Consider the following 27,062-nt stretch of genomic DNA (forward strand, 5'->3'; position numbering starts at 1 on the left):
AATTCTTTGTAGTGCATGATTTATCTGCTATATACTTCAGTTGGGTCTATATTACTTTGTCAAAATGTACCTTCATTAAACCTCCATTCATCAAAAATATAACAGTGAATCAGTTTGAATTTTTAGGGAATGAAGAGTGTACCACTGCCACCGCCGTCACACACAGCGTAGCATATCAAACCCACCCCCCTACTTATACATACCAACTCCGAGATCGCACTACAGTGGGGAAAAGAGAAAATTTCCTACTGCTGGCAAACTAACTTTGTTCCCTCTGTAACAAGTTCACTGACGTGAACGTTTGTTGACTAGTTTAGACCAGTTTACAGGCATTGCTGTATTCTGGGCTGTGGTGTAGTTCCTGTGTTGTCCATTACCTTACTTGGATAGAAGGAAGTTTCTTTGCTCACCAGTGGGAGTGGGGAGCCTTGAGCAGCCTACCTGTCCCTGTAGGAAGTGACCTCAGCACAAGAAGCTGTAGTAATTGGTTGTTTTGGACCATTTCTAGCTCTTTGTAGTTCACTGTTTAGAATGCGTCTCTGGGCATTTTTTCTGGCTATACTACTCAGACAAGCTCCTCGTGGGTCTGCAGAGTGGTCCTAGCAGCAGGGAACTCAGAAAAGTGACCACTTTCTGGATTTAAGTATCTTTGCTTTTTTTCACTTGAATTAGCTTCTGTAGCTTACCTTGAACTAGCTTGAACTGTTTTTTAACTGTTTGCTGCATTATTTTAAAATCTGCACTTAAAGTTACATTTTAGTCGAATTTGATCGAAAGTTTGTTGTTTGTTTGTTTAATTTAACTGTGGAGGCTGCCCACTAAAGTGTGCTAGCCTGTGTAACTAATATATCACTGTTCCTGCATTTTCTGTGTGTTTCTACCAAAAAAACAAAAAAACAAAAAAATAATCCTTGTTTTTCTGCCTTCCTCGACTAGTTTAGACCAGTCTACAAGCATTGCTGTATTCTGGGCTGTGGTGTAGTTCTTGTGTTGTCCATTACCTTACTTGGATAGAAGAAAGTTTCTTTGCTCACCAGTGGGAGTGGGGAGCCTTGAGCAGCCTACCTGTCCCTGTAGGAATTAACCTCAGCACAAGAAGCTGTAGTAATTGGTTGTTTTGGACCATTTCTAGCTCTTTTGTAGTTCACTGTTTAAAATCCGCCTCTGGGCATTTTTTTCTGGCTATACTACTCAGACAAGCTCCTCGTGGGTCTGCAGAGTGGTCCTAGCAGCAGGGAACTCAGAAAAGTGACCACTTTCTGGATTTAAGTATCTTTGCTTTTTTTCACTTGAATTAGCTTCTGTAGCTTACCTTGAACTAGCTTGAACTGTTTTTAACTGTTTGCTGCATTATTTTAAAATCTGCACTTAAAGTTACATTTTAGTCGAATTTGATCGAAAGTTTGTTGTTTGTTTGTTTAATTTAACTGTGGAGGCTGCCCACTAAAGTGTGCTAGCCTGTGTAACTAATTTATCACTGTTCCTGCATTTTCTGTGTGTTTCTACCAAAAAAACAAAAAAATAATCATTGTTTTCCTGCCTTCCTCGACTAGTTTAGACCAGTCTACAGGCATTGCTGTATTCTGGGCTGTGGTGTAGTTCCTGTGTTGTCCATTACCTTACTTGGATAGAAGGAAGTTTCTTTGCTCACCAGTGGGAGTGGGGAGCCTTGAGCAGCCTACCTGTCCCTGTAGGAAGTGACCTCAGCACAAGAAGCTGTAGTAATTGGTTGTTTTGGACCATTTCTAGCTCTTTTGTAGTTCACTGTTTAAAATCCGCCTCTGGGCATTTTTTCTGGCTATACTACTCAGACAAGCTCCTCGTGGGTCTGCAGAGTGGTCCTAGCAGCAGGGAACTCAGAAAAGCGACCACTTTCTGGATTTAAGTATCTTTGCTTTTTTTTCACTTGAATTAGCTTCTGTAGCTTACCTTGAACTAGCTTGAACTGTTTTTTAACTGTTTGCTGCATTATTTTAAAATCTGCACTTAAAGTTACATTTTAGTCGAATTTGATCGAAAGTTTGTTGTTTGTTTGTTTAATTTAACTGTGGAGGCTGCCCACTAAAGTGTGCTAGCCTGTGTAACTAATTTATCACTGTTCCTGCATTTTCTGTGTGTTTCTACCAAAAAAACAAAAAAATAATCATTGTTTTCCTGCCTTCCTCGACTAGTTTAGACCAGTTTACAGGCATTGCTGTATTCTGGGCTGTGGTGTAGTTCCTGTGTTGTCCATTACCTTACTTGGATAGAAGGAAGTTTCTTTGCTCACCAGTGGGAGTGGGGAGCCTTGAGCAGCCTACCTGTCCCTGTAGGAAGTGACCTCAGCACAAGAAGCTGTAGTAATTGGTTGTTTTGGACCATTTCTAGCTCTTTTGTAGTTCACTGTTTAAAATCCGCGTTTGCACTGCTTTGCGCGGTTTTGCGCATAGCGCAGCGCCGGTTAAACAAGGTTAAACTTTTTCTGGCTCCGCCAAGTCTGCTCTTCAAATTTTCCCTTAAGGAAGCTCTACTCTTAGTATAACCAGACTACTTACTATATTATAAGCCTAGCACTTGTTCTCAGTACTTCTCTACTAAGTAAGCACTCTCGTACTAAGTAAAGCACTACATCTACTTACCACCACTGTGAATATCCACTTCCCTTAAAGGTACAGCACTCCCTTATACAGTTCTAGCATGTCGAGTGGTAGATTACTGGCGTCGTCTCCAGTTCAGCTGGTCAATCTGGATATCTTGAGACAATGCTACAATTGTCTCATGTACACAGACAACCCTCTCCTCCTCCCAACAAACACAAATACATGTGAGAGTTGCAACTATATAGCCAAACTGGAGGCTGAACTCTCTCAACTCAGGGCTGGCATGACCAGACAGGAGGAGATGGCAACCACACACACAACAATCCCAGTCCCACATAGACCTACCACAACTGCAAACCAAACACATAAAACACAAAGACATACTGGAGGCTCTAATAAAAACTTACCAAAACAACAGAGGCTCCCAAAGCAGACACCCAAAAATCCACCACCTCAAAACAAAACACAGGCAACACATACTTCAATAAATCAGTGTGTCAACCAATCACAGCCCTTAAGGCCAAACACCTTGCCTGATACACTAGTAATAGGTGACTCTATAGTCAGATACACTGATGTCCCACTGACCAGGCTGAACAAGGAGAAGGTGACTGTGAGCTGTCTATCGGGAGCTAGGATCTGCCACATAACACACGCACTCAAGTCACTCCAAAGCAAGTACAAATATGACTCTGTCATTGTCCATGCTGGTGTGAATGACCTGAGACGTACCTCCCTGGACTACATGAAAAGAGACATAGAGGAGCTCTCCGATTATGTAGCCCAGGCTGGTATGACCCTGACCCTGAGCAGCATCTTGCCCTCACCAAGAATGATACCACAATACAAAGACAAGATGATCAGCTTTAACAATTGGCTCAAGTACCAGTGTCATTCTAAGGGGATCCAATGTCTGTCTGCCTGGGATGACATGTTGGACAAGCCACGCTGCTTCGCAAGGGATGGCTTACACCTGTCACCTCTGGGCTTCTGGATATTGGCTAAGGCTCTTGCCACCCCCATAGTGCCTTTTTTAGGCAAGGCTCAAAAGACAAATCCACCTCCTTAGAAAACAATAATAGAAAAAAACTAAGGGTAATGCTGCTCAACGCCAGAAGTCTAAATCTCAAGATGCAGGCACTTGATGCACTCCTCAGCATGGAGAACATCGACGTCTGTGCAGTAACTGAAACCTGGTTCAAGGCTCCTGAGAGCACCCCAGCGTTACCAGGCTATACCTCGTATCATGCTTTTCGGCCCCAAAACCTGGGCTGAACCACAAAGGGAGGGGGAGTGTCCATATTCATCAAGGACACCCACACCTCCAGGTTAGTAGCAACACATGAAGCATCAGAGACCATACAGGTGCAACTAACCATAGGCAAAACTGCTATACAACTGGTAGCATGTTACAGACCACCCTCCCAATCTCAAGAACTCCACTCAGCCTTCCTGAAGACACTGGAGGATATGAATGTATCACAAAATACCATCATACTGGGAGACTTCAACTACCCAAACATAGATTTGGGTACATTATTCTAGCCCTAATACCCTAGCCCAAAGGTTCCTGGAATTCATAAATTCAAATGCACTGGAACAATTAGTCACCTCTCCCACTAGGTGAGATAATATACTAGACCTGATCATCACAAACATGGGGACAAAATGCTCCACACTGGAAGTATACCCCTCACTAGTGAGATCTGACCACAAACTAATCACCCTGGATATACATATCCCACCTCCACCCCCAGCACAAAAGACCACAGTGAAAAACTTCTCAAAAGCAGACTTCACTCTTCTTAAGACTGAGATGGTATCCTTTAAGCCCACTGTGCCAGTGGATACCACATCCCACAATGCCGAATCCTTCACAAATGCTTTCTATGGACATCTCCAAGAATGCATGGATCATGCAATCCCAAACAAATCCAAGTCCCTCTCCACCAAAGGTAAGCGTCCTGTATGGTGGACCTCAGCCATAAACAAATTGTATAACAAAAGAAGGAAGCTACTGCATGTCAGAGCAAAATCCCATGAAGGGAAGACATCTCTGATCAACATTAGCAAAAAACTACGTTCTCTCATAAAAACATCCAAGGCCAACTTTGAGAGAAAAATCGCTAGGGACACTAAAGATAACCACAAAGCCTTCTTCAGCTATGTTAGAAATCTGGAAACCCTCAGATATGCTCTGAGTTGGTTCACAACAATAAAAATACACTGAACCCACAGATATTGCCAACATTCTGGCTGACAGGTTCAGTGCAAATTTCTCCCTCCGTCACCCCAAAAGAAGAAATACTTATCCCAGCTGAATGTAATCTCCTGTCATCTCAGATGTCCAAGTGAGAACCGCCCTAAACAAAGCAAAAAACACAGCATCAATGGGACCTGACGGTATCCCAGGTTGCGTGTTACGTGAACTCCAAGAGGAGCTAAACCCACACATAAAAATGCTATTTAACCTTAGCCTTACTTCAGGATATGTACCTGAACACTGGCGTACAGCAACAGTGGTCCCACTCCACAAGGGGGGTGCCTCTACAGACCCTGGAAACTACCGCCCCATAAGCTTAACCAGCCTGTTCTGCAAAGCTATGGAAAGAATCATTATGGAACTCATAAACAGAGACATAGGGGACCTACAGACACTTGACCCCACCCAGTTCGGCTTTGTAAAGGGCAGATCCTGCCTTTTAAACCTGGTTGAATTTTTCGAAACAGTCACTAGTGCCATTGACGAGGGCAAAGCAGTCCATACAGCATACCTGGACTTGGCTAAGGCCTTCGACACAATACCCCACTCAGGCATCATAGATAAGCTCAACAGCTTAAATATAAACCCTTATGTCACTAGATGGGTTGCAAACTGGCTAAAGGACAGAACCCATAAAGTTAAAATCGCTGGAGCAATGTCAGACTCAAAGCCAGTCACAAGTGGTGTCCCACAGGGATCTGTCCTGGGACCCCTCTTGTTCTGCATTTATTTCTCAGATGTTAAAGCAAACACGGGAGGGCTGTGGCTGACAAAGTTCGCAGATGACTGCAAACTAGGCGCCATAGTCGATACACCAGCAGACACACACATCCTACAAAAGGCCTCACAGAAGCGGACAACTGGTGCGGAGTCACGGCCTTAAACTAAATGCCAAAAATGTATAGTCATCCCCTTTGGGAAAAACAAAGTACCCACAAACTATCACATAGACAACAACCCACTGAGTACTGAAAAAGTAATCAGAGACCTAGGGACCCAAGTCGACAGCGACCTCTCATTTGATACCCATGTTGCCAAAGTGGTTAGAAAAACATTCTACCTTGCACATCTCATCATGAAGGGATTCACATCCAGATCCAAGGATGTCATTGTACCCCTATATTCCTCCCTCATCAGACCCATGATTGAGTACAATGCCCCATTTGGTATGTACCTCACCCGGCATTTGCAACAGCTGGAGAGACCACAAAAGTACCTCACCAAGAGGATCAAGGGTCTCCAACATATGTCTTATTCTGCCAGACTAAAGAAACTTCAGCTCTATTCAGTATCATACTGCCTGCTCAGAGGTGATCTCTGCCTGACGTACAAGGCCATGTCCAATCAGGATCTGATGGACATGCTCCACCTCAAAAATCCAAGTCCATCAGGACCACGAGAGCTAAAGACTTAAACCTCGGCACAAGTATGAATAGGACATGCTGGAGGGATAGATTCATAACCCAGAGGCTTCCCATGCTTTGGAACAAGATCCCAGTTCATATTAGGCAGAGCCCTCACTGACTCTCTTCAAGAGAAATCTTGATGAGTGGATGGGAGATCGTAAGTTTACCCCAGGGGTCACATCTGTGTCACTGCTAGACAGGGGCACAGTAAACTAATTCTATTATATAAGGGGACCTTCATTGTGTCACTACTAGACACAGTATTCTCAATTTATTCTGTACATTTTTGTACCATTTCATGGGGTGGCAAATGCCACATCACTATGGCTAGGCTTACAAATGCCCCAGGGCAGATAGCCTAGTACTATACTATGAAACTATGAAACTATGAAACTATGACAAATGGAGTTTCAAGGAAGTTACTCTTCAACAAAGTAATACAGACCCCTTACAGTTATACAAAAAAGGAAAGAGAAACACAAGTGCAAAGTGTTTTACTAGCTTTGAAAGCCAATAAGGTCCTAATGCTGTCAGACAGCTGCAAATTTCACAATTTATTTGCTTAAGAATTTTAGATGTATCCAAAATAATGAGGGGATAAAGGGTGAAATCCAGGGACAGTTTTGAAATATTGCTCTAATTTACATAAACATTAATAAAACAACAGACTTTGAATCAACATGTATTTTCTGAACAATAAGAAGTACAAAACTCTAGTGTCTGGCATTATTGACTAGCTGTAACTCTCTCTGATTTGCCAGAAAAATCAAAAAATTTTGCAAGGGACATGGCAAAAAATAAGAGGCAAAATGAAGGACAGTTGAGAGGTATGTATAGGAGGCAGAAATGAAGAACCCCTCTGCAGAACAACTTTAACCTTTCTATTTATAAATGTGGCAGAGGAAGTTCTAACAGCTTTTAAAAACAGTTTTACCTTCTGTCGCTGTTGTTTGCCAGCCAGTACTGTTTGCTTTTAGTTCCTAAAGCAAGACATGATCTTAATAGATTTTTAAAGCACCCTTAAGTACTGTTAAGATCAGGTCTGAGGCTAGGTAAGCACTTAACAAATTTATCTTTTTTCCAGATTTTTGGATCATAATCACAGCACTCCATGCACTACAGTTATATTCTAGCTGATGCTACTAAGATCTCGACCTATAGGGCCTACCTAAATTAACTATAAATAGCAGGCCAGTTCCATGAATCAAAACAAAACTCTATATAAACAGTTACGGAAACCAGTACAGAAGCGACTGCATTATACTGTAATAATACAGACAGTATGAGCTAAACCAGCACCACATGTCTACAGATATAGATACACAAACTGAATTTACTGCTCCAAACGTAGGATATGATCTACACCGGGGGGGGGGGGGCAGTTAGTATTGATTTGCATCACTGGCTATGTACAAAGAAGTAAATGTTAGCGCTAGTTAATCATGCTTCTGTGCCCAAATATTATGGACCTTAAAAGATATATATATATATTTTTTTTTTTAAGTTTTGCAGTCCCTTTCCATTCATCTCAGACTTCCTGAACGTCCAGCAACTGGCCACACAATTGTTCTTTCTTCGTGAAACGTACTGTGGCTAGCTAATGAGTTCCTGAAGTCATCACCCTACAGAAATGGGATTCTGTATTTTTTTAAATTAAATCAATATCATTCATCCTTAATGACACTGGCTGATAGTGTTACCTTTGCTCTTTTGCTTGCTTTGTCAACACAGTGAAAAGGAGTTGTGTAAAGCCTTCCTGTGTTAAGTCAACACAGATGGTGAGAGGTCCTTCTAAGCAGGTACACAAAACAATGAGTTAACATGTTTCATCAGTGTCAGTGATGAACATGAACATTGGAGTTAAAATGAACTATCAGGGTATGCTGGCCCGTTCCTATCAGGGGGTGTTAAGGCCATCTCCCTCCATATAAAACATAATGTGTGAGTGTAGTTGTACGTACATTGCTGTTGCAGTCTGTTTATGTGCACTTGCTGGATTCACATGTGTACTGTCAGTGTTTGAGCACTTGATTTCAGGGGATTTGTTTCAGTGAGGACTAATTTACTTTAGAGAATGCCACCATGTCTGGTTTTATATATATTCTAACAACAATCTCCTTCCACAAAACATGTGATGACATCAGTGCAGAAAATGGACAATTTCATCTGTGTGCATGACTGATTGCACATGTCTACTAGTTCTACCCCTCCCCCATCCACTGATGGATGCCTGCATGCTGCAGACCTACCAGTCTCCACTCGAGGGTGGTTAAGCAGTGTAAAAGACCCAACCTTTGTGCACAAGGAGAGAGCCTTCAGACAATTTAGCCTTTTCCCTTTTCACTGACTGCAATTAATTATACCCCCCACCATGTTTTCGATTAATCTTCCCACTCTTTTACACAAGCCTTCAAATTCTGTTCTCTCCTTCTTGCTATTTACTGATGATGACCTACCCAGTTACAACATTTTCACCAGTAATTTCTACTTACCTTCTACATCTCTTGCTCAATGTATACTTATCCTCTTTAGCATCTTTTTATAATTATTTGTCTCCTCTAATCTCAATATCATTCTTTTGTATAAAATGCACACTTCCCCCTCCCTGTTCCTTATGCTGCTTTACTTTCCCTTATGTCCCCATAGTGGGTCCTTTTGTCATGTACCCTTCCAATATCCGCTCCATTAACCAACTCTTCTCTCTCTTATCTTTTTTCAATCACAGATAACTGCCCTTGCCATCTTGTCTAATCATTGTAGGTCCTTTATGTTATGAACCTTTTCCTGTGTTTATTTACTCTCCCCACCCTTTTCCTACAATTTGGCTTTTGATAATAATTTATAGCAGCCATCGATTACTCTTGTAGAAGCTATAACACAGAATGCTGTTTGTCTTGCTTAGTGCCATATAGTTAAACATTTTATAAAAACTACGGCTTAGATGGTATTACTGTATATTTACAATTGCCCCATGTGTCCTCCTCTCACAATTTAAATCAATATCACTAACTGCACAATGGTGTATGTGTTTTCGCTTCTTACTAACCTATGTACAATTATTGTGAAGCTCTGTCACTCTCTCCTCCCTGTGTCCCCCTGTCTCTCCCCATCTACCTCTCCCTCTCCCCCCTATCTGCCTCTCTCCCTCTCTCGCTCTACCTCCCCCCACCTCCTTCCCTCCAAGCTTACACTGAAAAGGGTCCTGACCCAGTCAGCAACCAGGTTACTGAAAGTAAAATAAAAAAGAGGTGTTTTAGTTTCAGAAGCCTGAAGAACAGAAATAATGGAACTTGTGGAGAAAACTGATTTGTACATTAAGTGATGGATGCACGTGATATCTCAGTTTATCTATGTCAGAAGGCTGGAGCCTTTCTGTGTTTTTGTGTCTGTCCTACTGTTAGGGAAGCTGACCTTTTATGTTGTTTTGTGGTATGCCAGGGAGTGAGAACCATCTTCTCTAATCATTCCTAGATGGTGAGACACAAAATGAGACCAAGGAAACAAAAGTAATAGTTATTGTGATGACTGTTGCTTAAGTGTTTGAAATATAAATTAAAGCTACCCTATTGCACCTGTACATATGATATGCAGAGTAATAAATAAATGGACTCTAAGGAAACATAAATCATACTCCTAATATATTCTAATACTGCCCTGTTTAAATATAAAATGGCTCATGGAACATTATTAGTTCAGCTAAATATAGTGTTGTAATATTACTTCCATGATGGGAAATTTACCTGCATGTTATCATTTGTTAATATATATATGCAAAAAGCCACATTCATATCTGTTTTAAGGTGAAATCCGACCTATTCTGCTATTTAAATTGGGCTAATAAAGCATTAATAATGATAGCTAAGAATTATCAAATGAAGCAAGCTCTATTTAATTTAGTTTCTTCTACCTGTTAGCTAGCACATAAAGTTGGACATGCTGTTGTCACTACAGTATATGTTTTTCCAAGATGTGCATTGTGCATTTTTTTTGTTTTGCTTCAGTTTTCTTACTTACAATATGTGGGAGTAATAGCTTTCTGTCCTAATGTTTACATTATGGAGAAATGTAAATGGCCTTACAGATATATACACAAATCAGAGAGTATTGAATTATATTAAGAAGTGTAAGATGCAAATGATTATGTTGCAGGAGTTCTGCATATCGATAGAAAACAGCATTTGAATTTGACAAAAAAAGGCTTTCAGAGGCAAAGGAAATGGGGGAGTGTATTAATGTTGATTACTAGATTGGCCAATAGTGACATAACAGAAAAAAAGGCAATAATAGCAGATCTGTGGTAGTAAGGGGTTATTGGCAGAAGTGGGGTATGCTGACATCTATTTATATTCCACCTAAAATACTATTATGGAGCTTAAGAGAATTGTGGGAGAAAATCTTTCGGCAGGGAATATTATTTATGGGTGGGGATTAGAGCCTGGTTTGAAAAGATGTAGCAGGAGAACCTAGAAGAGAAAATATAACAAAAGATGGTAGAATTTTAAAGAAATTTATGAAAATATTTGGTATGGAACACATTAATTCAGTAATAGAAACTCAGACCGAATTTGCATATTGTTCACCATTGTACAATAACAGAGTTAGACTGGATAAAAGTATATTTTACTGGAGCATATGCATTTCATTGAAAACTGGGAAACACAAACTAAGCTAAAGATAAAGGGTAATGAAGTAAGGTGAGACCTGATGCTTTACTACTTATCCCTTAAAAAGAGTGGAATTTAAGGATGGGGTAGTGAAAATTATTTGGGAGTTACTGAGCAAGAGAAAACTTTCTTCAGAAAGGGTTGCTGGTGAGTGGGATAAAATGGAGTTTAAAAACATGGCAGAAATAAAAGATAAGCATGGGAATAACTAATAGGAATTATTCAGAGGAGGTGACAAAATTTTAAGTAATACAGAAGATCAAATGTTTTCTCTCAGAACAAGATGAAGAACAACTGCAGTGTGCTAAAGAGAAAACAAGGGACTATTTGGACAATCTTCATCAGTTTAGAAAGGGTGCTGTTAAGCAACTATTTTTGACAGAAACTCCAGAGCACAAAAAAAATTTTAACATATAGATAGTCTCCCAGCTTATGTTATTTTTATTGATTATTCTAGGCGAATATGCCTGTATATTGTATTTTCTTTAGTAATTAGAGGGGTTTGACCACTGTAGCTTTGTAGATCTGTCTACTGATTTCCTTCTGAAATATAGATGTATTTGTGTTATCCTGCACTGATTACTCAGCATTATTGACACATGGCTGAATGATTTACATGTTTGTTGTTATCTTTGGGTATTGTATTTGCTTTTTTTTACAGTTTTTGTTGCTCTATATTTAACCTTTTTTACAGTTTTTGTTGCTCTATTTTTAACCCTCTTTTTTCTCCCTTCCTTTTCTTAGCTCTTCTGCCTAAGTGACCACCTGTAGGTCTGGGATTTTGAGTACCCTGCCTAAGTCTCCCGCCACTTACCCTACCTAGGGACCAATTTTTAACATTTTTGGAAAAGCCTCTTCCTTAAAAGTATGTCCTTCAGCTCTTCAAGGTTTCTCAACATTGTGTATGCTTGTCTTAGCCTCAACTATTGTTAATCTCAAAGCAAGTTCTGCCAGCAGCCAACCTTAGCTTCTCCCCTCCCCGACCACCAGCTACCTTTAGTAACTCCTCTTTCCTGATTCTCTCCACTCACTAGCCTAGACAGAAACCCTGGTAGCATTTACCTGCTGTGTCCACTAGGTGGCTCCCTACTACCAAATTTGCTTATCCTTGCTACCTTTTCTGTCCACATACTAAGTCCTATATTTCCCACTATCCTGCTCCCCTTTTTGTGTTTTTCACCCTCTTCCTTTCTCTGCCTTTCTCAGCCTTGCCACACTTGTCCTCACTCTCCTAGTATTCCTCTTTCTCCTCGGATTACTTACCTGACCTATCAGCTACTTCTGATTGTTCTCCACTCAACTTCTCTTCTTTGGCTCTACTCTCTCCTGTAAGCTCTCCGGCTCTCACTCAGCTCCCTCCCTACCCCCAATTCCCACCCACCCCCAGGGGTCCTACTCTTATAGCTCCATAGCCACACCCCTATCCCTCCTGGCCTATACATCTCCTTCCCGCCAAAATTTTTATCCAGCCTATACTCACCCCTTACACTCCACCCCTTCTTCTTGCTTAGCCCTAAGTCCTTACTTGTACTATTACCTCTCCCCATTACATACACTTCTCCTTATACACGCTCTTTCATCTCCAACCATCCCTTCTCTATCTCCTATAGAATCTATTCCTATTTTACCATTCTGCTTTAAATAAATTTACTACCCCTCTATTCCATTCCACACTCTTATTTCTTCCCTTATACTCCCCTCTCTGCTTCCTCTCTTCTCATATTACTAAATCATGACTCCCTACATACTAACCATGCCTCTACTCTCACTCTTAATCATGACTACCCTTCTCTCAACATACCATCTCACCTTTTTTGAAATTTCACTTAACAACTATCTTATCTCCTCACAAACACACACTCCTACTACACTCACTTTCACACCATACCCTAATGTTAATTCCACCCCTAGCTATCATCTATCTAAATACCACAGGCAACATCACCTTACTTACCCCATACTATCTAACAAAAAAACCAAAACCCTAACAATTCAAAAGAGTAAATTCTTAACTAAACTAGTTAACCCAACCCTACTAGATGGAGACATCCACCCCAACCCTGGCCCTAACTCACCTCCTCACCTAAACCACTCTCCTAACCTCAATAATAACTTCCTTATAGGACACCTAAATATCCAAAGCATAAATAAGAAAATACCCTTCATCCATGCCCTTTTAGATACCCACTCATTTGACATTCTCTGCCTCTCAGAAACCTGGCTAAACACAGGCACTAAAGACACAGAGATTATACCTCAAGGTTATAACATAGTAAGACATGACCGCTTAAAAGGGTGGTGGAGTAGCAATACTTTTCAAAAATCAACTAAACATCACTACTCAACCAGCATGCCCAAACCAAAATAGCAAAACAGAAGCCATCATTATTAAACTACAACTTAACACCAAAAATCTATTTACATTATTTGTTTGTATCTTCCCCCAGGTAATAACATCCCAATATTAGAAGATTTTCTAAGTTGGGTCTCTACCACCTACCCACAAGAAACTATAATTATGTTAACATAGACTGGAACACTATTAATAATGATAACCCCTCCTCTCACATTAACCTACATGGTTTCTCACAAACTATTACCTCAACTACAAGAGTCAATAAGCCCAGTAATAAAGAGAGTATACTAGACTGGATACTCACAAATAAAGTTAACAAACAATATAAAGTAGGTACCTTGCCAGATGACATCTAACCTACATTACTAGATTAAAATCAGAATTCTCAAGCATTTTAACATAGACCTCTTTAAAGCTGATCTGAGAGCATGTGAATGGAATTGTTTAAAATCACTTCCTCTGGAGGAAGCAGTATTATTGTTTAATACTACATTCTTATCCATACTAAATACACATGCTCGGAGCTCATGCTCCGAGCTCCATTAGAATTAAGACCAAACCTGCCCCATGGCTGACCTCAAACACTAAAAAACTCATGCATGCTAGAAACAAAGCATGGACAAAATGGAGATGTGATAGACAAAAACCTGATTTACTTAATTTCCGCCAGCTTAGAAATCTTGCAAAAAAATCAATAATCTCTGACAAGAAAAATTACTACTGTAAGCTTCAGGAAACTCATATTAACAACTCCAAACAGTTCTGGTCCTCAGTAAATAGACTTCTCTCCCCAGGTACTGCAAAAACTCCTTCCTAAATACTGATCCAGATACCCCACTCCACACTGCAAATGTCTTCAACTCTTTTTTCTCTGAAACTATTCAATCCTTAGCCAAACAAATGAACCCTAACGACTCTAATATACCAACTAACATAACCACCTCCTCTTCTAACTTCTCTCTAAAACCTATATCTACCTCTTTTATCTATAAACTCATTCACAAACTAAAACCATGTACACCTTCTGCTGACAAGCTCCCTTCTCTGTTCCTCCAGAAAGCTGCAAAAGAAATTGCATATCCTATATCCTTACTTATCAACAGAACTATCCAAGAAGGAACCATCCCTGATATCTGGAAAGTATCCTATATTATCCCACTGCATAAAGGTGGAAACTCCCTTGACCTTTCCAACTTTAGACCAATTGCCCTTCTCTCCCCCCTAGCAAAGATCATGGAAAAATGTATTCATCAACAACTTGTATACTATCTCTCTTCACAGCATAATAGCAAACTGCCAGCACGGTTTCAGACCCCACCATAGCACCACCACTGCCCTTCTATCTTTTGTAGATACTATCAACAAAAATCGAAACAACAACACTTTCTCTTCCGCTCTTTTCATTGACCTCTCTAAAGCTGGTCAACCACTCACTCTTAATTCACATTCTTAAATCTCTCTTGTGATAAACTGGCCACTAGCTGGTTTAAATCTTATCTTAGCAACAGACAACAAGCAGTAATTTGGGAAAACCACATCTCATCTCTCTTGCCTATATCCATTGGAGTTCCCCAGGGCTCCATTCTGGGTCCACTGCTGTTCTCCCTCTTTATTAACGACCTCCAAACTGCTATCCCACAAGCTACCTGCATACAATATGCAGATGATTCTACCCTAATTTGCACAGCCCCTTCCTCTACTGAACTGACCTCATTGACCCAAAACACCTTTAACACAGTAGAAACTTGGTTTTCTGGTTTCTCCTACTAAATGCCAAAACCAAACTTCTCCTCTTCTCCCCACCTCTCGCCCTCCTTTAAACTTCTCCATTTCCTCAAACAATGGCACCATCATCTCACCTGATCCTACCACTAAACTCTTAGGTATAACCATCGACAATAATCTTTCCTTCAATCAGCATATTAATAACACCATCAAGACTGTTAACAAAAAAATTGGATCCCTATATGCATCAAACCTTTTCTAACCCCAGCAACTAGAACCAAAATTGCTCAATCTCATCTCCTATCTACTCTCCTATATGCTTCCCCCATTTATACAAACCTTAAAAAAATCAATCTTAATAAACTTGCAACCTGTTATAACAACATAGCTCGCCACTGGTAACCCCTTTAGGACCCACCATTGTATAAACCTAAAACAACTTGGCTGGCTAATTTCAAAACTACTTAATAATCCCTCAACTCACTATAGCCCACAACATACTACACCTTCCTGACAACACCCCTATAATCTCTCAGCTTCTAATCCCTTACAACAATCTCAACTCACTTCTAATAAAATTATGACAAAATCAATAAAAGTAAACAATACAGCAGGTGGTTCTCTATTCACTAACACTATAGGTAGAAGTTGGAATCTCTTACCTAGTGACATTACCTTGACTACATCCCTGCCTCTATTCAAACAGAAAATTAAACTTTTCTACCTAAACCACTGGCTTTGTTCCTGCAATGCACCTGATTAACCTTTTCTATACACACTTCTTATCTATTTTGCCTCTTCCTCCCTCTTTTAACCTTTCTAATTCTAACTATGCATAATTTATGTAAAATTGCTAATAAGTAATTGCATATATGTAATGCAAATATGTAATGAACTACATATGGTGTATATGTCTCTCTTTAAAACTATCCTTGGATGGTCTTTTTAATTCTAAAATTTTGCTTTTATTAGAAGTAATGTTTTTTATGTAATGTACTTAGTATTTAGTGGAGCTTTTCTCCTCGGGCCTCTGCTGAAAATGGACATGTATCCAGCCAGACTAGCCCGGTCAACAAATGTAAAATAAAATAAAATAAATAAATAATGTCTTGGCCAATAGAAGGTAGAAAAAGTTCTCACCAAACTTAGGGAACATATGACAAGAAAAATAACCATCAACCATATAGAAGTATTAGAGATATTTAAGAAAATTTATGAACATTTCTATAAAGTAGAGCAATGTAGAAACAAAGAAAAGCCATAAATGGAAATATTTGTGGAATACATTATGCAAAAGTTAGGGAAGATAAAGCAACAATTAATAGCTAAGACAGAAAGAGAAGATATAAAATAGTGATGTATATTCAGCAGGGGAGTCACCAGAAACAGATGGTATTAAAGTGGAAGCTTGGAAGCCAGTAATAAGGATCTGTAAGATTTTAATGGCATTTTAAAAGGGGAGAAATAGCAACATTTTGGAAGAAAGCTGTGATGGTTCTGTTACCCAAAGAGGGTAAAGCCCCTTAAACTAATTTCAATTTTAAATCGTAATTTTAAAGTGTTTTTTTTATATATACGCTATATAAGAGAATGGCAAAGGTCTTGTCAAAATTGATAGTTGAGAGATATGGATCAGTGTGGTTTTGTGGAGGGAAAGGAAACATTTGAAAACATTAATAGAACACAATTCTCAAAGGGGAAACCAAATATAAGAAAACATCACTGTAGCTGGATGGGCTTCATGAAAATAAAACATTCAACAGAGCCATTTGGGATTTGCACCTCCTGACAGAATAATAGGGTTAATTAGGAGGGTATATGAAGGATCAGAGTCAAGACTTAAGGTAGGAGTATTCCCTTTGAAAACATGTGTTTGAACAGAAGATCCAGGCAAGGATGCTCTCTTTCCCCTTTGTTTTATATTTAGAGCCATTGGCAAATAAAATAAGGACTCACAAATTCAATGATATATCTGGTATGGTACTTAAGATAATTTAACTTTATTTGCAGATATTATTTCATACTTGAAAATTGCAGAAAGGACATTTTGGTGTTGTGAAATACTTTGAGACAATTGCAAGGCTTTCGGGGATATAAGATTAATGAAGATAAATGAAAGGCTAGAACAGTGAACTACACACCCACACACAGACTGGTTCAGCACTAGCCATATTTATGGGGACATAATAAGATGAAGTATTTAGGTGCAGGGATTCTGTTGTGGCAGCTAAGGATATGTAGAAAGAGACTACACAAAAGATCATACAACAGTTGAAAAACTGGAAGCTCTTGATTATGAATATAGATAAGATATAAGCAATGAATGTATTTAGTCCCTTTACTTTTTACACAGGTCATGCATATTTTTATCTACTAGAGATGAAGTTGTAGAAAGTAATTAATAAAGAGTTGTGGTAATTAATTGGGAGGGGAATGGAGCAAGTGTTGAGTGGGATAAGTTGATTCTCCCCATAGAACAAGATGGCATAGCATTACCTGATTTGAAGGGACACCTTTGAGCTACACAGTTAAGGTTCATGTGCCTAACAAAAGCAGAAGGCTATAAAGGAGTTAAAATAAAATACAGGGGGATTAAAATTTGACAAACAAGGAAAGATTAGGATTTTGGATGCAGGTCTTTAAGAAAAATAACAACCTTATAGAATATTACAGTCACAAGGTAGCAGAAAGTATTAGGTTCATAGGTTCATAGGCTGGTACTAGTCTATCGGCCCTAGGGCCTATACAAGCCTAGCCATAACAATTCCCTGGCTATTTCTTCCCATACAATCTAAGAACTAAGCCAGCACAGGAATGGCAAAAGGATTTTATTTATTTATTTATTTATTTCAGTTTGATTACTGGGTAAGTCCACTGGGTCCAGAGAGTCCATTTTCAGTGGAGGCCCGGAGAGAAAAGCTTCATGAAACAGATTACAGTAAAGATAACAGTCCAATAAAAATAAAAGTACAAGTACAAATACATATCAAATAATAGAAAGCACGAGCAATATTGCCCATAGTGGAAAAATATTGTGCGGATACATTTTAACAAATTCACACAGTTAAAGTCAAACGTCAAAAGCTATTTACAATATTTACAGAGTCTGAGAGATCGTATGAGAATTAGCTATAGAAGGTTGTAGCCAGCTATATTTTGCCAGTAGCAATGGCTGCAAGTTAAGGGTATAGAAAACATGTAAGAAGAGGCTTGAATTTACTGGTGAAAATTATTAACTGAACCAATGTATTGGGAGAAGAAAAAATAACTAGAGAGAGAGAGAGAGAAACAGGTAATAGAGTGCTGAGGCCGAGCAGAAGTTTGGACTGCAGGTTAGAGACTTCCTTCCCTACCAGTCAGTCATAGATATAGGCTAAGAGAAGGGATAGGGGAGTGATGAGTGAAAGATGAGCTCTAGTAGAGTTTTTAATTGAGTTTAATACAGAAGATGCTTTTAAAAAGGGAATAATTAGTAGGACATATACAGTATTGCATGGTAACTATAAGAATCAGTCAGAGGAGATTAGACAGCCTTGGGAAGGAAGACTAGAAAGGCAATTAACAAAAGGAACAATGTGAGGACATCTGTTTGGCTCCCATGCATGTAACAACATTTAGAATGTTTAGTAATTTTGCTTGGAAGTGTTTGCACAGGTATTTCTATAACCCAAGCAGATTTCAGAGAATTTTCTCTCTGTAAATAATAAATACTGGAGGTACAATAGGAACGAGAGAGGTAAATGGGAACATTTGGTGTGTGTGTGTGTGTGTGTGTGTGTGTGTGTGTGTGTGTGTGTGTGTGTGTGTGTGTGTGTGTGTGTGTGTGTTATGGGGGATGTAATGAGTTGGCAGATTTTAAAACATTCCCTACAAGTACATGAATATATATTTACATAAGTACATGAATATTTATTTGACATGGTCCCACACAAACAACTTATCTCTGTCCTCAATAACTTATCCTTCTCACAATCAGTCACCAACTGGTTTCAGAGTTACCTGTCTGACCACCAACAATCCATTGTATGGCAGAATGACATATCTCCCCAACTATCTGTCTCCATAGGGGTTCCCCAAGGATCCATCCTTGGACCCCTACTCTTCTCTGTTTTCACCAATAATCTAGCCTCTGCCACAAAACATGGCACACTCATACAATACGCAGATGACTCAACCATCATCTGCTCAGCCCAGTCCCTACCCAAACTGCAAAAAGTCACACAGGAAGCCTTTTCCTCTGTTGAAACTTGGTTATCCGATGCCCAATTAATACTCAACCCAAACAAAACTAAACTACTCATCTTACAACCCACCAAACATACTCAAAACAACTCTCACTTTAACATCACAGCAAAAGACAACACCACTATATACCCAACTGAACACACCAAATTGCTAGGAGTGGAAATAGACAATAAACTAAAATTTGACATTCACATATCCATGACCATAAAAAAGTCCACAAAAAACTAGGAGCGTTATACAGAAATAAGCAACTTCTCACCAAAGCATCAAAGATTTCAGTAGCAAATTCCCACCTTATCTCCACCCTACTTTATGCCTCTCCAATATATACCAACCTAAGGCAATGCGATCTAAACAAGCTAGAGACCTGCTACAACAAAATTGCCAAATTAAGCCACAGGGCATCCTACCGTAGACACCACTGTCTCTCACTTGCTGAACTGGGCTGGCTTGAACTCCCTCACCTCCTTCAATGGTATCAACTCTCACTCGCCCACAAACTAGTAAACCATCCACTAAATGTCCCATCTCTCCAGAATCTACTCCAACCCTATCGCACCACCAGACCACTAAGATCCAGCAACAAAAATCACTTGCAAATCACTAAAGCCAATAACTCTGCTGGTGAAGCACTATTCTCTTGCACCATAGCCAAATTATGGAACTCACTCTCACCCACAATTACCGCCATACCATCATGCACCCACTTCAAAACTTTACTAAAAGCGCACCTAAAAACATGCTGGCTATGCCCTTGCAACTCCCACTCTAATATCACCCACCCCATCCAAACACTACCTTTCTTTCCACTCCACTAACTACCTTGATTATAGCAAGCTCAGATACTCATAAGCCAGTACTTATTATACAGCAGGAACTTCTTATTTTAACATTTGTTAATGTCTGTTATGTACTTCACAGATAAAGATTCTAGTTGTCTACTGATGTACTATGTTCTTCATCTGTAAATATGTTGTAAGTAATTGCTATGTAAAATGTAATCCAATGTAACTACTGTCTGTTTATTTTAACTGTGGAGCTTTTCTCCCCGGGCCTCCGCTGAAAATGGACATATGTCCAGCCGGACACTCCCGGTCAACAAATATAAATACATAAATAAATAAATAAATAAAATAAAGTACTTTGTCAGAAATGTTAGGGAAACAAATTGTTGTAACTAAAGAAATTATTTATTTTGAGCTTGGTCACTGGCTCTGAATTACCTAGACATATTAAGCCTTTACTAAGAGTAGTGCTATTAGCTAACAAAAAATCAATTAGTAGATAGTACAAATCAAAATCTAACCCAGCTGACCATGAAGTGTTGAATATTGTAGAGGTGATAAAAGAAAGGAAAGTAGTATCTTTAGAAAAATGAAGGAGCAAATTAGAACTAAATGGAATTTGTGGGAACAGTACTTGCAGAATAATGTTCATGGGGATGTGAGCTTTAATGGAAGGCTTGAACTGAACAGTTTATGTAATGGGGTGAAAGATAATTGTTAAAAAGAAAACAAATGTGCATACTGCATGAAAAGAATTGGTGTGTTTTCTAAGAATGTTACGTACTTATGTCATTTAAAATGTTATTTAATAAAAATTTTGTAAAAAAGCTATTCTTAAGCACATCTCAATTTAAAGTTCTAATGTCATACTACAGCATAACAACTGCAAAAAAGCTATCATCTTTAAAAGCTGTCAGACACAGAATAACCACAACTGTGGCAGAACAAAGAGCTTTTAAAGTTACCCATTCCTCAGAGGGACATTTTCACTTCAGCCCACTGTCTGTGTGGCAGTGCTTTGTTTTTTACAGCTTTCATAGTTGTAAAGCACTTTGCATGCCTATATTTTTTTCTGTAACTGGCAGTATGTGGAGCAAAGAAAGTTCTATTCACTGCAAAGAATTATGCTAATTACAATATTTCAAAACAAAATTTGTTGTGTAAAAAATAAATACAACCAAGTAAACAAAACGGACTCCCTTTCTAGATAGACAAGTAAGATAATCTCTGACTTTAAATTGTCACCTATTTTATTTATTTATTTATGTTTTTACAGAATGCTTTAATATTGAGCATAGTGACTAATTACATGCAACAAAGCACAATCTTAATATTGTAGTACTTGACATTTGCAAACATTTCGGAAGAAAAGGATTAGCTGTTAATTTTCATTTCTTGAAATACATTACATCTTCCTAACAAACAATTAGGAAGCTAACAACTGCTTAAAAATGACCTTGATATATGCTGTGTCAAGGTTTTAGAACGTGCTGTGGGCTTCAGTCTAAAGTGCCCCAATGAAAGACCAATGACTGACACTCAGTGTGATCAGACCGATATAGTTCTGCAAGTACAGCCTGTGGTTTTCTGCCTTAGACATTTAAATGCATGCAGTGAGTACAATGTGCAAAATCCATCTTTTCAGAGATGTAATACATTTTTTAATTAAGTACCTGCCACTGACAGTGACTTTGCATGCAGCGTCTCTCAGATTCTTTTAGGCATATACAAGTGCTTAATGCGCAGTATTCACCCCACTGAAAGTTTAGAAAACAGGTCTACAGGTGTTGAAACCTGCCTTTCCTCTCTGTCCGCAAGTACATCCATCTCCCCCCATAACCATATTATTGGTATAGAAGGAGGTAGCACTACATTCCTCTGCACCACACTGACCACAGTTAACTGAACATTTAAAAAGAGGTAATGCAGTACACACTACTAAACCTATGTGACTAGAAAAAAAAAAAATACTTTGTTTGACAATCGGGTAGCATTGTGTCATCCATATTTTTGAACCAGGATGCAAAGTTCTAATAAAGGCAATGGAGGGCAATGTGGTAATTCATAATTTGTGTATCACTTACACAGTTTGCTGAGGCCTGGCCTTCAGGTGACGGACTCTCTTCTTTCACAGGTTCTTCTGCTTCAGCTTATGTCCACAGTATCAGAGCAATATCTACAGGAAGAGAAAATAAAGATCAGGACTCGGATGTGTGTCTTTCATTTTCTAAGATAGAGCCCAAGCTCCAAGATGGCAGGTTGGGACGAATAAGCTGAGATGAGAATGATAAGCAGTAGCTTGTCTTACGAGGATGAGACACTTCCATGTTGTAAATATACTGTACTAGACCTAGATTACAGCAGACACACTGACCACACTTCTCTTGCAGTTTTCAAAACAACACCACGTTCTGGTCATCAAGGAACAAATACATCCCTTTAGATTAGGTGTTCACTTTACCTGTTCTTTCTCACTAGTGCAACCTCCTCTACATTTTCCAGTGATGTAACATGGGAATGCTTTTTCCGGACAGCTTCTCAGAATCATAAATAATCTTTATGATTGCACTGCATCCTACCTCTCCAAGCAGTTTCGCTGACCCCACTTATCTCTGTGCAGTGTCTCACTATTTTATAGTTCTTATCATCCTGTAAAACTTTACTTCATACTCATTTTCTCTGAACCACACTTTCTACCTGAATTCCTTTTTTGGTTTTCTAATTTCATAAGTACATCACTGTCTGGATAGAGCTGCATTCAAGGCACCAGGCCTTCAGGGAACACAGACTCCTTTAGATGCAGATTTTTTTAATAACCTACCCATAAGTCTAATCTATGCTTAAATGTACACATATTATTAGACTTCTTAACATTTACCAGAAAGACCATTCCAAAGCCTAGCAAAGTACAGTTGTATAAGAACTTATTATAACAGTAGATGCTTGACTTGATCACTGTTGCAGTAGTCCTGACTACTGATAATTCTCTGCAGAATGACCAAACATCTGGCCCATCTTCCAGAGGTCAGAACCTTTCCCTATCAAGGCATGGCAGATGCCCACCCCCTTTGATGTCAGAAGCACATGCAGTGTAAAATGGGCATTTGCAAATGCCTGTCCAGGAAACCAGAGCATGATCTGTGAAAGCCACGCATACAGACCCAGGGATGCAAGATGGAATTACAGAAAGATAGTCGTGTTCTCAAGGGGAGATAATGAGAAATAGGGCGCCCTAAGTCTTGGTCAGAAATGGGCAGGCCCAACACCCACAAAGGAGGAGGAAGAAAAGGGAAGATGAAAGCTATGTTACCCCCCCCCCCCGGCCAGGATACCCAAAACTGAAAGAAAGGTGGGAACATGTTGGGAAGGTGACTTTACTGCAAAAGTGACCTACTTCAGTGTATACTATTATAGTAAGGCCTTACTCATCATCTTCTTTCGGCTGTTCCTGTTAGGGGTCGCCACAGCAGATCACCTGTTTCCATTTCTTCCTGTCCTCTGCATCTTGCTCTGTCACAACAACCACCTGCATGCCCTCTCTCACCACATCCATAAACCTTATCTTAGGCCTTCCTCTTTTCCTGTTACCTGGCAGCTTCATCCTTAGCATCTTTTTCCCAATATACTCTGCATTCCTCCTCAGCACATGTCCAAACCAACGTAATCTTGCCTCTCTGTCTCCAAACCTTCCAACCTGGGCTGACCCTCTAATATACTTATTCCTAATCCTGTCCATCCTAGTCACAACCAGTGCAAATCTTAACATCTTCAACTCTGCCACTTCAAGCTCTGACTCCTGCCTTTTTGTCCCATATAACATAGCTGGTATCACTACCCTCTTGTAGACCTTCCCTTTCACTCTTACTAGTACTTGTCTGTCACAAATCACTCCTGACACTCTTCTCCACCCACTCCATCCTGCCTGTATTCTCTTCTTCGCCTCTCTTCCACACTCACCGTTACTCTGAACTATTGATCCCAAGTATTTAAACTCATCCACCTTCGCCACCTCTACTCCCTGCATCCTCACCATTCCTCTATCCTCCCTCTCATTCACACACATATATTCTGTCTTAGTCCTGCTGACCTTCATTCCTCTTCTCTCTACAGCATATCTCCACATATACTATTATAGTAAGGTCTTACGCAACTACAGTCTATTCTTCATGTAGATCAGTGTTGCAGTAATTTTGAGTACTGGGATGATTCCCAGAGCTCTAGCAGGAAGAGGAGGTGGCTTGAATAAGGTGATTTAGTAGTAGCATACCTTATGATAGAGCTGTAGCAAACAACCAGCTGTAGCCCTGGAAGCAGTTACAATTTCTATTGCTTTAAAAAGATGTCCATTAATGTCCAGGTAGCTGCTTCCAAAACAGACTGTGTGTTGGCTCCCTAAAAGAAGGCCAGAGTTGTGGCTGTGCCCACAGTACTATGTATAATCTGAGAGTTTCTTACCCTAGGATGATTAGTAGAACATGATGCAGTGTGCTAGCCAATCAGAGAGTGTTTGTTTTGACAGTGCCTATCCCTACTTTCCTCTACCAAAAGAAAAGTACAGCTATGGAAGTCATACTTATCTGTAAAAGTAGATGTTTGAATTTTTCATTGCCTCTCTGGCATTTTAGGTTATCAACTAAAGTAACCCAGTACTGGCCAACTTTCAAAATCTCAGACTCTCCTCCATCTCCCTTCCTGTGGCAGCTGATTAGCTGAGCATATTATGAGAGGGAAGCCTTCAGCTGTCACAGGAAGTGAGTCTTCAGGCTTTTTTGCTTCCACAAAGACTGAGAGGAAAGTATCTGAAGCCAGAATCCTCTAGTAAGACTAAATTTGCAGCCATTCACAATACCATACAAACAACAAATCCAAAAACAACTGAATCAATAAGGTTGAAAGCCACCTCAACTATGTACAATCTGGTGGATGGTAGATGAGTACTACCACTGAGGCAGTGAGGAATTTGAACATCTACTGTTACAGGTAAGTAGGACTTGGGCAACTGTACTACACTTATTATTCCAGTTGCTTCGGTGGCATTCTGGGTAGATTGCAAAAGCAGCACTGCCTGGGGGGTGTAAGAATAATGATCCAGGAGTCTCTGAAGAATAGTTCTAGCAAAGCCTGCTCAGGACCTTGAAAAGCATTCTAGTTTGTAGTGCTTTGTGAAGGTATGAACAGAGGACCAGATTGCTGCCTTTAGAATGCTTCTAAAAATAATAATAGGTTCATAGGTAGGTACTAGGCTATTGGCCCTAGGGCTTATACAAGCCTAGCCAAAAATGTACCCTGGCTTTCACCACCCAAGAAAATTATTTTCCTGTGCCCCTGTCAAGCAGAACCACAGAAGTGATCCCCGGGGTGAATTTCCTATTACCCATCCAATCATCAAGATTTTTCTTGAAGAGTGCTAATGAGGAGCTCTGTTTGACATAGATAGGTAGTCTGTTCCAGAGTATGGGAAGTCTCTGGGGCAGGAATCTATCCCTCCAGCATGTTCTGTTTATTGTGGTGACAAGGTTTAGGTCCCTAGAGCGTGTAGCTCAGAGGGATTGGGATTTCTTTAAGTGGAGCATGTCCAACAGCTCTGGGTTTGACATAGCTTTATATGTTAGGCAGAGATCGCCTCTGAGTAGGCGATATGCGACGGAGTAAAGCTGGAGTTTTTTGAGACGGTCTGCATAAGGCATCTATTTGAGGCCAGTAATCCTCTTTGTGAGGTATTTTTGCTGCCTTTCCAGTTGTTGTTGTAGATGTATTGTGAGGTACATACCAAAAGGGGCGTTGTACTCTATAATGGGTCTAATGAGTGATGAGTAGACGGGAACAATGACCTCTTTTTTTCTGGATGAGAAACCTTTTGTGATGAGGTGTGCCACGTAGAAGGATTTCCTGACCTCTTTGGCGATGTGATTATCAAAGGAGAGACTACTGTCCACCTGTGTCCCAAAGTCTCTTATCACACTTTTGGTGCTAAGTAGACTACCACCTATGTGGTAGTTCATGGGTACAGAATTTTTACCAAACGGGATGACAATGCACTTTTTGGCATTGAGCTTGAGACCATGTCTTTGACACCAGGCATCTGTCTCAGTGAGGCCCTTTTGTAGGATGTCCACATTGTTAGGAGTTTCAATTATGGCTCCTAGTTTGCAGTCATCTGCGAATTTAGTTAGCCAAAGACCTTCTGTGTTAGCCTGTACTTCAGAGAAGTAGATACCAAACAGGAGAGGACCCAGGACTGAACCCTGTGGTACTCCACTTGTCACTGGTCTGAAGTCTGATTTGGAGTCTGCTACTTTCACAGTGTGGGTTCTTTCAGTAAGCCAGTTGGCAACCCATCTTGTGACATAGGGATTTATACCTAGTTTAGTGAGTTTATCTATAATTCCAGAGTGGGGGATGGTGTTGAATGCCTTGGCGAGATCTAGATAGGCTGTGTGAACCACCTTACCCTCATCCATGGCCTTGGTGACTACTTCAAAGAAGTCTATCAGGTTTAGGAGACATGATCTGCCTTTTACAAACCCAAACTGTGTGGGGTCCAGGGTTTGGAGATCTCCAATGTCTTTGTTTATGAGTTCCATGATGATATGTTCCATGGCCTTGCAGACAAGGCTCGTCAGGCTAATGGGGCGGTAGTTCCCGGGGTCTGTTGTGGCCCCCCCCTTTGTGGAGTGGGATAACTGTCGGGGTGCGCCATTCAATGGGCACAAAGCCTGAGGTGAGGCTATGATTGAACATGGTACTTAAGTGGGGTGCCAGTTCATTCTGTAGTTCATGTAGAAGGCAGCCTGGGATGTTGTCAGGTCCCATGGATGCTGTGTTCTTGGCTTTGGAGAGTGAAGTTTTTACCTGTGCAGCCGTGATTACAGGAACTTTGCATTCTTCCGGTATAAAGATATGCCCTTTAGGGGGTGAGAGGGGGGTAAAGTTAGCACTGAACATATCTGCCAGGATGTTGGCAATATCAGTTGGTTCTGTATATTTAGTGTCATTGTGCTATAACTCAGAGCAGATCTGAGTGTTGCCATTGAGATTA

General features: G+C 40.0%; 1 long non-coding RNA gene across 1 annotated transcript in view; it reads right to left on the reverse strand.

Moving 5' to 3' along the window:
• The window catches only part of LOC122806707, a 614,103-nt gene that overhangs the window by 268,906 nt on the left and 318,135 nt on the right, over window positions 1–27,062 (reverse strand). The window contains exon 2 of the long non-coding RNA XR_006365543.1: window positions 22,108–22,199. This is a non-coding gene — a long non-coding RNA (uncharacterized LOC122806707). The remainder of the gene's footprint in view (window positions 1–22,107; window positions 22,200–27,062) is intronic.

The sequence above is a fragment of the Protopterus annectens genome, chromosome 7.part0 (assembly GCF_019279795.1).
Source record: "Protopterus annectens isolate FY-2018-M chromosome 7.part0, PAN1.0, whole genome shotgun sequence".
NCBI classification, from domain to species: domain Eukaryota; kingdom Metazoa; phylum Chordata; order Ceratodontiformes; family Protopteridae; genus Protopterus; species Protopterus annectens.